Source organism: Leucopleurus acutus (assembly GCF_964270905.1).
Source record: "Leucopleurus acutus genome assembly, chromosome: 9".
Lineage (NCBI taxonomy): Eukaryota > Metazoa > Chordata > Mammalia > Artiodactyla > Delphinidae > Leucopleurus > Leucopleurus acutus.
This window is the reverse complement of record NC_139144.1, coordinates 19,720,445-19,732,530: the sequence shown is the minus strand read 5'-3', so window position 1 is coordinate 19,732,530 and position 12,086 is coordinate 19,720,445.

Sequence of the window (12,086 nt, the reverse complement as noted above, 5' to 3'; positions counted from 1 at the left end):
TATTCCAGGGGTACTTGAGCGTCAGAAACCATCTATGGGATGAATACGATATGTTTAAATGACTGCATTGTGCATCTGCTTTTTGATGACATATTTCAGTCGTTAGGATAAAACAAAGACACTGCTTGGGCTATAATGTGTTATTTCATTAGCACAGTCTACTTAGAACAAAAAATAAATCTTGCAGCTATTTGTACTACCAGCATAAGTTTACCTTACAGAAAAGTAAATTAAATGTACAAAATTCAAATGTACTTCTATACATTTGCAATAAACAACCTGAAAAAGAAATAAAGAAAAAATTTGATTTATAATAACATCCAAAGGAATAAAGCACTTAGGAATAAATTTAACAAGTAGTGCAAAACTTATACTCTGAAAACTATAAAAACATTATTAAGGGCTTCCCTGGTGGCGCAGTGATTGAGCGTCCGCCTGCCGATGCAGGGGACATGGGTTCGTGCCTCGGTCTGGGAGGATCCCACATGCCGTGGAGCGGCTGGGTCCGTGAGCCACGGCCACTGAGCCTGTGCGTCCGGAGCCTGTGCTCCGCAACGGGAGAGGCCACAACGGTGAGAGGCCCGTGTACTGCAAAAAAAAAAAAAAAAAAATTACTAAAAGAAATTAAAGAATACCTAAATAAATGGAGAAGCATCCATGCTCATGGATCAGAAGATAACATTGTTAAGGTGGCAATACTCCCCAAACTGTTCTACAGAATCAAGACAATGTTCAGGAAAATCCCAGCTGGCTCTGTTGTAGAAATTGACAAGCTGATTCTAATTATGGAAATGCAAGGGATTCAGAATAGCTAAAACAATTCCAAAAGAGAAAAACAAGGCTGGAAGACTTAACATTTCTCAATTTCAAAACTTAACTACAGAGGTATGGTAATCAATACCATGTGATACTGACATAAGAATAATCACATAGCTCAACGGACTAGAATTAAGAGTCCAGTTTAAGAATGAGCAAAGGATATGAATAGATAGTTCTCTAAAGAAAATATGAAATAGTCAATAAGCACATGAAAAGATGCTCACCATCATTAGCCATCAGGGAAATGTAAATCAAACACTCAATGAAATACCATTTCCTACCCACTAGGACAGTTAATCAAAAAGAGAATAATGAGGGCTTCCCTGGTGGCGCAGTGGTTGGGAGTCCGCCTGCCGATGCAGGGGACACGGTTCGTGCCCCGGTCCCGGAAGATCCCACATGCCGCGGAGCGGCGGGGCCCGTGAGCCATGGCCGCTGAGCCTGCGCGTCCGGAGCCTGTGCTCCGCAACGGGAGAGGCCACAACAGTGAGAGGCCCGCGTACCGCAAAAAAAAAAAAAAAGAGAGAGAGAATAATGAGCGTTGCTGAGGATGTGGAGGAATTGAAACCCTCGTACACTACTGGTGGGAATGTAAAATGGCACAACTGCTTTGCAAAACAGTCTGATGGTTCCTCAAAAGATTAAACATCAAGTTCCTATATGACCCAGCAATTCCACTCTTAGTTATATATCAAGAGGAATGAAAACTATGTCCACATAAAAACTAGTACAAAATGTTCATAACACCATTATTCATAACAGGCAAAAATTAGAAACACAGAATTCACCACTTGATGAATGGATTAAAACGTGGTGTACAACTGAATACTATTCAGCAACGAAAAGAATAAAGTACTCTTATGCTACAGCATGGATGAACCTTGAAAACATCATACCAAGTTTATGCGAAACAAGCCAGTCACAAAAGGCACATATTGTATGATTTCGTTTATGTTAAATGTCCAGATTTGGCAAATCTATAGAGACAGAAAGTAGATTGGTGGTTACCCAGGCCTGGGGCAGGGCGTGGTAGGGGAGTGACTATCCGTGGTTATGGGGTTTCTTTTTGAGGCGATGAAAATGTACTAAAATTGGTTGCAATGATGGTTACACAACTCTGTTGCTATACTTTAAATGGGTGAATTGTATGGTATGTGAATTATATCTCAATAAAACTTTTATATTTAAAAATGGTAAATCAAAGAGAATGTTTATATGTGTATAACTGAGACACTTTGCTGTACAGCAGAGACCGGCACAACATTGGAAATCAACTATACTTCAATAAAAATAAATAGATAGATAGATAAATGCAAATTGGAGATAATACCAGGAAAATCAATGCTCCTATCATTGAAACTTAAGATCAGAAAAGTCAACAATTTACTAAGTCAGCTTACCTATCTTGTTTTCAGGTGTGACCTCTGGGTAATGACACTAGATGAAAATCTGTTCTGTTTACTGGCCCTTAAGAAAAAAAGCACACACGAGGTGCCTCAATAAACCACTCCAGTTCTGACAGCAACTCCAGGAACCAACAGAGTCTTCCCTAAGGCCAACCTCACATTAGATTTTAGACTAACATTAATCTCTTTCTATTCTAGAACGATGACTCTGGTACTAACATATTATGCTTCTGTTCTGTTGGTCTCATCTTGGGCTTGGTTCTTTACTGCAAAGGCTGAGCAAAAGTCTCACATCTTATTGATAATTTAGGACAAGAGTGATGCTGTACAAATGAGTTACTTGCTCTCTGCTTTCACTTCTCCCTGTTGTTATTTCTAAAACGAGATGATCTGACCCTATCAATTTCAAGGGATACTGTGGCAAACGAACTGCAAACAAAAGGGAAATTATTACCTACTAGAAACAGCGTCATCTTAAAAAATGATATATTGATTACTATTTTACAGCTTTGCCAAACTCAAAAGGTCCTTTTCTTCTTCCCATGGGTGCTTTTAAGTGCCTTAATTTAATGTTATTAACTTCTCTTTGCCAGGTGCCTTTAGTATCAGCAGGTTTTAAGACACCACAGTCTTCCGAAAATCTGAAACCAGTGACTGGTGAGTGTGAGGAAAGGGGCTGAAAAAATAACTTTTCCTGCGAGAGGCGAGTTCTCTAAGAATTTAGAAAAGAGAAAGAGAAGAGTGGCGGGTAAAAACCAATATGAGGCTTTTAATTTGGGGTTCTATCAGTTTTCCTTCTACCCAGCATATTTAGATGGTAGCCTGCCCTCAGGTTATACTTTATATTCATTGTCTCCAAAGCTGTCCTAGAGTGTTTTGGCTGAGGCATTCCTCATCTAGAAAAGTTTGATCATGGAATAACTATAATTCATTTTAATGCAGTAAGAGCTTGTCACACTAAGATAGCCCTTTCTCAGGCTTCCCTGGTGGTGCAGTGGTTGAGAGTCTGCCTGCCGATGCAGGGAACGCGGGTTCGTGCCCCGGTCCGGGAAGATCCCACATGAAAAAAAGATAGCCCTTTCTCCAGATAATGTTGTCCTTAATTTGTGCTTTTTTTCAGATGCTTATGCTCATGGAATCCTAGTTTCCTTAAAATTGTGAAACTTTTGTCTTTAAATGAAATTCCATTTCGGCACAATGATTAGTGAATACATTATGTCGCTGGGGGGGTTAAGAAGATGACTTAGATACAACTCTCGAGGATCTTTTTAGAGTCTAATGAGGGGATAAAGGGCACAAATAACTTGGACATAAGGCAGAGCGTGACAAGTGTCAGCCATCAGCATGGGTATTCAGTTGATGATTTTCCTACAGCTTTCCTTCCGTGTTTAATTCCCGGAGCTGCTAAGAATTTGAATAAAATGCAAATATTAAACAATCATCCCAATATGAGATCTTCTGCACACTATTATACATCATTTTCTCCAGTTTGCTGTCCTGGTTAAAAACAACACTCAAGCCCTCTGATACTCCGGCACTTTGATCTCTTTTCATGGGGAGATTTGCATCCTCTAAAAGAACAAACCACGATAAGTTAGAAGAGCAGAGGAAGCTTTCAAAAGTAAGCCAGAGACTCTAGCAGAAAACTGTTTAACTCTCTGTGAGCTTAAAAGATCCAGGTGTTTTTAGATTCCCTCAACACTTGGATCGTTCTTTAGATAGCTTCCGTAAAAACACAGGTAATACTAACACCTTAATATCCACCAATGTCATGCATAAATATTTGAGACTTTCACAAACGCAAAACTCCAGCTTCCTTTATGCACCACAGAATTAATGGAATGTTCTCTCAAAGCAAACAGTGAGGTTTCTCTCTGGCAGAATTATAGAAAAACCTTTTCTTTTAGACGATGGTTATAAAGGCTCTTAATACTCTGGGTGTGAATGCCATCTATTTGTAGCATGTGTCATATCCATTATATTTTCTCATTTTCCTCTAATGCTTCAACTACTAATGCTGCAACCTAATATATCCACTATTAAACCTGAGAGTTTAGTCTTGGATAGGCCAACCAGATAAAGCTCGCTAATAAGTTTGACTGCCCAGCAGTTCTAGTGAACCTGTTAAATAGTTGTGTCATGGCAAAACACCCTGATCCCATATGAATTCACCTATGTCTCCTATAAGGCAGGTTGATTCTGCCCCCAAGAAGTTTTATTGAAGTTTATTTGCTCATATTCAAAATCCCTAAGTAGACATGGATTTCCTTTCCAAGAGCAGACAATAAAATACAAATAAAATCAAAACAAGCAAACAAACAAAAAGAGAAAGCACTCCCCAAATGATGTAATTCAGAGGATGTACCAAATATATCAGCCATGATGCCTGTCCCACCACAGTCCAAGCTAAGGAGCTCTGCTTTGCTCCAAGAGACTGTGACCTCACCCGAAGATGGTTGAATATGAGCCAGTCCATAGCTTGGCTAATGACACATGAGGTATCCTGGCACGGAAAGTTGATGAAGATGAATCCTTGTCTTGAAATTTTTAAACTAAGAAGTACTGAGGAGGGCATAAGGGCCTCACCCTCTCGGTTTCTCATGTCCATAAAGGAAATGATAATAATGTTAGTATTCACAACATAGCAGAGATTAATCAATAATAGTAAAGCACTTGGAACAAGACCTGGCACTTAATAGGCATGCAATAAATGCACTGTCATCATCATCATCATCATCATGAGTGGCTGTCTTCTATTCAGAAAACCTTGCATGAGAACGCATATGTAACAATACGTGTGTAATAAGCTGAAAAATGAAAGGAATGAGGGATGACTAGCCCTACCAGATATGAAAATTTTAAAAAAATAAAGCTACTTTAAGTAAAATATGGGATTCATGTAGAAAGAGGCAGAGAAAAATTTTTCCTGAAATTGACCCAAATATATATGGAAATTTAGTGTATGATAAAGGTGGCATTTCAAATTAGTTAGGAAAAAATGTTATTATTAATAACTATTTTTAGAACAATTCAGCAGCTATGTGGAAAAAAGTAAAATAAAATCTGTAACTCACCCCTTATATCAAAATAGATTCTAGATAGGTCAGCGATTTAAATATAAAAAATGAAAGTAATAGAAAGAAATATGGATGAATATTTTTACAGTACTGGGAGATGCTTTTCTAGGATGAAAAAAAATTCTGACAGCATTAAAAAACTACTGACTATAATTAAAAGCAAATGGGGGGAAAGTTAGAAGCAAATGTTTGGTGGAAAAATCATGAAGCCAACAGACAAATAGAAATATTTGCAACACAAGTGAAAGTCTAAGGCCTAATTTCTATAAAATACAAAAAGCTCTTAAAAATCAGTAAGAAAGGAGTTGACCTTTCAATAGAAAAATGCACTAAGGGCATACAAATGACTAATAAATATAGGGAAAATATTTAATTTCTTTATAATTCAATAAATATAAATTTTAAACAAAATTAAATATCAACATAAGTTATCAGATCAGCTAAGACTTCATTTATAACAATCAGCATTGAGAAGGTGGGAGAAACTCTTTGATTCACTGCTAGTGGGGGTAATTTGATCATATATTTTCAATTAGAAATGTACCTTCCCCTTTATCCAGCAATTGTATTTCTACAGACTTGGAGAAAAATACAAGAGTATGTATAAAGATGTTCATTGCAACATTGTTCTTAAGAACAAAATACTGGAAACAGTCTAAATGCCTGTTAATAAGGCACTGGTTAAATAAATTCCATGCTGTAGAATACTATACAGTCATTAATAAAACCAAGGGTAGATGTATATATTGCCTTTACTGACACAGAAAATGCCCAAGATTTATTTTTAGTGGAAAAAACAAAATGACAGAAGAGAATGTTGAATATGAGTCCATTTAAGCATTTCAATATCAATATAAACATGCATTACAATACTGCATATAAATATGCAATATAAATATGCTCCATTTATGTATTCATATGTACATAAAATACATACATATTAAAATACATGAATGAGGCACATTATGCCTATATCTATAAGTAGCAGTAGTACTAGCAGTAGTGGTGTGTGTGTGGCGGTAGTATTTGTATACACCTCAAGAGTGTCTGTGTAGTATCCCCAACTCCTAACCTCTGGGGAGTGGGGTGGTGGGTGGGAAGCAAGGCACTCAGAAAGGAAAGCAAGAACCTTTACGTTTTACTCTTATATTACACATTCCTGTGCTGTTAGAATATTTTTATAATGAATGTATATTATTTTTATAATTTTAAAAACTCAAAGAAATTCATTTTTTTAATCCTGCTGTGGCTCCTTTTGGAGAAAAAATAAAGCCCGAACTCCTTAGCCCACCAAAGGCTGCCATGATTTGTTTCTTATCCGCCCCTCCCTTTCAGCCTATAATCTCCTATAATCAGAACTGCCTTGCCCTTCCTCTTTTGCTCCCCTCACCCCCTTGGGGATAATTTGCCTGTCCGCTCTCAGATCCACTCCCTGCCCTTCTCCCTTTGCTCTGTCACAGGAAACTACATTTCCCAAGCTCCCTTGCCCTTCAGCTTCCGGTTGAGTTGGCCAGCAGGAGTCCTGGCAGGAGCTGGGAAGAAGCCAGGGTATCTCTCCCTCTCTCTCTCTCGGCTCAGATCATCATCTGACTGTATCGCCAGCTGCCGTGGGACATGGTCTTCCATGGACCTAGCATCTGTAGGCAGGTCTACTCTGGTTGCTGCTCCCACAAGATGGTACCAGATCCCAGGCTCTGATAACATCACTCTTTGTCCCTCCAGCCCGATTGGAGGTAGCAGCTTCCTGCTGTTGATAAACTTAGAGCTGTCTCACCACCTCTGTTGGACTTCTTAGCTCTTCCATTGGCCATGGAACCAATTTTCTGCATTAAATTTTCTCCTCTTGAGATACCTCAGGTGCTGTGTGTTTTCCGGACTGAGAACGATGCCCTATTCCCTCTTCCCACGGTAGTAAAAAACTAACACAGTCTGTTGTACCTAACTGCAATAAGCACAGTAAGTACTCCAGTACCTCTGGGCTTTTGTTCAAGTCTTTCCCTCAGCCTGGAATGTCATTCTTTCCCTTGTCTTTCTGTCAAAACCTTACTCATTCCCTAAAGCTCAGCTCAAAGCCCGTCTTCTCCAAGAATCCTCCTCTACGTCTCACACATATTCACCCCCTGCCTGCTTTCCAGCCACATGTAGAGAGCAAATGGATTATCCCAATGCACTTTGTGTCAAGTATTGAATAAAATACTCTAGTGACAGGTGACATCTTAGGCCAATCAGGTAACACCTTACTGGCCATTGGGTTATCATTTTTTTCTGTTTTGAAAAGCTGAGACGTAGTCACCTCATCATAGAGCCTTCCCTAACCACCCTATAAATTAATACATCCTTTTCTGGGGAATCATAATTGCCAGTAAATTCCAGAGCCCTTTGTTTGGTTTTATTTTTTCAATGAGCTCACTTTTGCATTTAGGTGCCTTTTAATACCTGTTTTCTCTTCAGTTTGGTAATAAATGGCTCCACATTCTTGCTCCAGTTCAATGAAAGTTCTTTTTAAAGGCAGTGCCGGCCGAAGTGTAGTCACGTGTATACTGTCCCAGTGTGTAGATGCATTTGCAGAAGCCGACCCCCAGGGGTCAGAATGAACAAACTAGATGTGGACTCAGGGGTTTGATCATTCGCTCAAGAACCCTCAGCTCTGTTTCCCTGGAGAGTAATCACTTATCTGTTGTGAGAGAATTGGGGCTTTCCCCAAATAATTTCTGGCTCATCATCACCTGGTGATATAAGGAGTAGGTCTGAATGACAGAGAGAAGACAATGTCAAAATCATGGTGAGTAAGCTAATGAATGTTTTGTATATTGCAGAAAAACATTGCTGATCAGGGGCTTCCCTGGTGGCGCAGTGGTTGAGAGTCTGATTACCGATGCGGGGGACGCGGGTTCGAGCCCCGGTCCGGGAGGACTCTGCATGCCGCGGAGCGACTGGGCCCATGGGCCGTGGCTGCTGGGCCTGTGCGTCCAGGAGCCTGTGCTCCACGGCGGGAGAGGCCACGGCAGTGAGGGGCCCGTGTATCACAAAAAAAGCAAAACAAAAACAAAAAACATTCCTGATCTGACAATTTTGATGACTATTTTAAGTCTTCCCTAATCCTTTAGCAAAGAAGAATGTTCCTTTCTGCTTTGCCAACTTAGACCAAATAGGCCCTCTATTCACACCGACAGAATTCTTCCTCCTTGTTACAAAACCACAATATGTATATTTTTCAGGGGAAAAGTTTCATTATATAAATTTAAATTATAATTGATAAACACTCTTCAGAAAACCATTTTCACAGATGCACATTTTTATCTGACCTCAGTTTATAGAGTGTAGCAAAGGCAAACAGTTGAGAAATGCTTAATGTTTAAAGTATTTATGGCATTAAAATTTCAGATTAACACTTAATCCCTCGGTGGATATTCCTATCAGGAGAGTTGCTTCTTTAGATTAGAGTGGAAAATTACTCCCTTAGGAGGGAACAAAAGTCCCAGAGTTCCCTGTATCCCCGTTGACTTCACTTTTGCCCACAGAAGGACAAAGAACTGCAAAGGGCCCTATGCTTGGAGAACAGCCAGGCTCGCGGCACCAACGTTAACCCAACTTGCATCCGAGTTCCAGCCACCCCACTACCATCCTTGGATATTATCAACATTGCAAAACCCTCTAATCATCTATCCCTTTCCCCACTCTCCTCCTCAAGCCCAAGTTCCCACTATTCGCCTCCTTCTTAAGACCTACCGTTGGCTGTCATTCCTTGTTTGATGGTAAACAAACACTTTTATTATTCAAAGATGTTCCCCACACTCTAGGTCCTCTGCTATCCTTGCAGAGAAGGAAACTCCGCTCTCCACTCTCGCAGAGGCTCCCACTTTTCTGCAGTCATCTGGGGTAGAAGATGTGCTGTATTTTCAAGGTCCGCTTGTGTGCAGAATCCTACCATTTCCACTTCCAAAATTTAATACTGCCTTTAGTCTCTCATTGTCATTCTTGACTCTGACCTCACTACACATTCACCTCAAACTCAGTCACTTGTGTCACCACTTCTTTCTGGAGCACTTTGCAGAAGACCATACATAAACCACCTTAGTCTCCTAATACCTTGAGCTCTCAAGACCACACCTTGAGTTTAATTATTCCCTAGAATTTCTGTTGTTTAAGCCACCCAGTCTGTGCTATTTTGTTATGGTAGCCCAAGCTGACTGAGACAACACCCAGTATTAACCTGGGCTCTATATTTGAACTTTTATATTTGAACTTTTATACTCTACTCTGAAACAATGGGTTTTCTTATGCAAAATTCAGATACATAGGTTTAAGGCCAAAACATGAAGTCAGATGACACTTGACTCTGTTATCCTCTGTCTCCTCCTCTGTAAAACAGGTATGATAGTTCCTTCTCTGCCAGCTTCACACCATTGGTGTGGCAATCACGCGAACACACTCAGCAAACCTGGACGCACCAGGAAATGCAAGCATCACACGGTCCGGCCCCTGGCAACCTCTTGAGCTCAGAAGGGAGCTGCACGTTATGAATGTTAGCTCCTAGTTTCCTTTTTTACCCAGAACAAGCAGTTATTATAATTCTTAGTTTAAATAATTAAATGGGAAAGTGTCCAGAGGCAGCAGGAAAACTTCAGGCAGTCTATACCAGGGAAGTCTCAAGACAGTCCAGGAGGGAACCTTGGAAAACCCGAGCCAGAGAAAGGAAGAGTAAAACAAATTTCAGGTTAAAGAAGAAAAAGAGTCAAGAAGCTAAGAGAACTCCGGCCTCTTTTCCCAAGGCAACAGTCTGTCGCACAAGCAAAGGCCCTTCCAAGGGGAAGAGGGAGAGCATCTTCTCTGGCTGTCGGGGTTGGTGAGGGTGTAATCAGGAAGAACAAATCTGACTCCATACTGGATCTGTTTCTTTTTCTTTAACTTTTGTATTCTATGCTTTTGCTGCAAGTTATTCACTAAAGGGATGGTGCCTATAGCTTCAAGTATACACAGTGGCACATCTCCAGGAACCCCATCTCCCATGCCTGCGTGTTAAGCTAAAATCCCTTTGTTTAGCACAGGGGAAACATCCTGACCAGGCCCACCTGTGAAAGGCTGCAGGAAAGAAAAAATTAACACAGCCCCTACAGAGTCTGGCCGGAACCCAAAAATACTTACGACCACTTATTGCCTTTTTACTTTACCTCCTCACCTCCTCCTCTTTGTTCTAGAAAAGAAACTAGCGTCCAAACTTGGGTAAAATGGTTTTTTGGGACACTAGTCCACCATCTTCTCAGTGTGCTGGCTTTCCAAATAAAGTCGCTATTCCTTGCCTCAACAGCTCATCTCTCGATTTATCGGCCTGTCGTGAGGCCTGCGCTCAATCTCGGACTCGGTAACAAGGGGAGGGAAGTGTGTACTTGAGGCGTAAGAGAAGACAAATCACTGGCCCGGAGCGTGAGTAAAAATGAAAGCAACAATGAGAGGAAGAAAGCGAACGGCCTGAACTTGGACTAAAGTAAATTCGGGCAAACATGATTAAATACACACAATGCCTAGAGCAAAAGCAGGAGCTCAAGTTCACACATCAGCCAAACCACAGTCTCTCACCAGAGCAGCCAAGACACAAAAGTGGTCGGGCGGAGCACCTGCCCAGCAGGGCGGGATGAAGGGATGCCGCACCAGAGGGCCTGGCAGCATCACGCACTCGGTAAGGCCACCTCCAAATCACTGCAGACGCAAAACCAAAAAGTGCGCGAGACAAACAACTCCAGGTCAGCACACGCGTGCTGCACTCCCAGCTCTACCACTTCCAAATCCGGACTCGGCGATAATTTACTACACATTTCAGGACCCCGGTTTTCTCCTCTATAAAATGGGTTGATAAAAGTGGCTTCACTGGCCTTCCAGGATTGTTGTGAGAATCAGAAAGTTATAAGAGGAAGCATTTCGTAAATGGGAAGGAATCACACACGAGTGGGGTTGGATATAGGTATTTCCGCAGAGCCGCATCCCTGGGACTTGCGCACACGCGAGCTTACGTACAAGCTCTCTGGGGGCCTCAGCAATGTTCATTCTGAGGACTGCCACTTGCTTTCGGGCAAGCTGGAGCTGTGGCACAGCAGCAGCCGTGGAGGCTGCAGTAATGCTGCCCGGGGCTCTCTTTTCTCTCCCTTCTCTCTTTCTTCAGAGCCCTGCCCAGCAACAGCGAACTACAAGCCCTCCAGACTCCCGCACTCCCCACCCACTTCCCCCTGCTTGGATTCCTCATCTCCCCACTTCCCCATCAAGGGCATTACTCACGAGGACCAGGCCTGCTGCCGGGTCCACTGCACCCTCCACTTGCCTCTACCTTTGATGCAACAAATGATGCCCCTTTCTCCTGCCAGTGTGGGAATCGTGTTTGCCTTGGCCAGGAGGGTGCAGGGAGAGCAGTGGGGATTTCCTGTGATGGGCTACACCGGCACCCCAGGCCCAGAGGGAATGTTGGGGGCCCTCTTGGAGCTCCCTTAGGGGCACTGAGGCAGCTGGGGGGTTATGGAGGGTCTCAGAGGAGGCTGTGGTCCTGGCTTCATTCCCTCTCCATGCACTCAGGCTGCAGCCCCCCGGCACCGCACTGCCACCCGGCCCAACCCTGGAAGGGCCCTCCCCAGGCCCTTGCCTCCATGGGCCCCAATGCACTGGCCCATCCCCCCTGCTGTCTCCACCTTTTCCTGGTTTCCTGCTCTCCCATCTTTTCAACCCAAATTGGAACCGAGGACTCTGACAAATTCAGTCACACAGAGCTCACTGTGTTTTCTTTCCTTTTCCCCTTTGT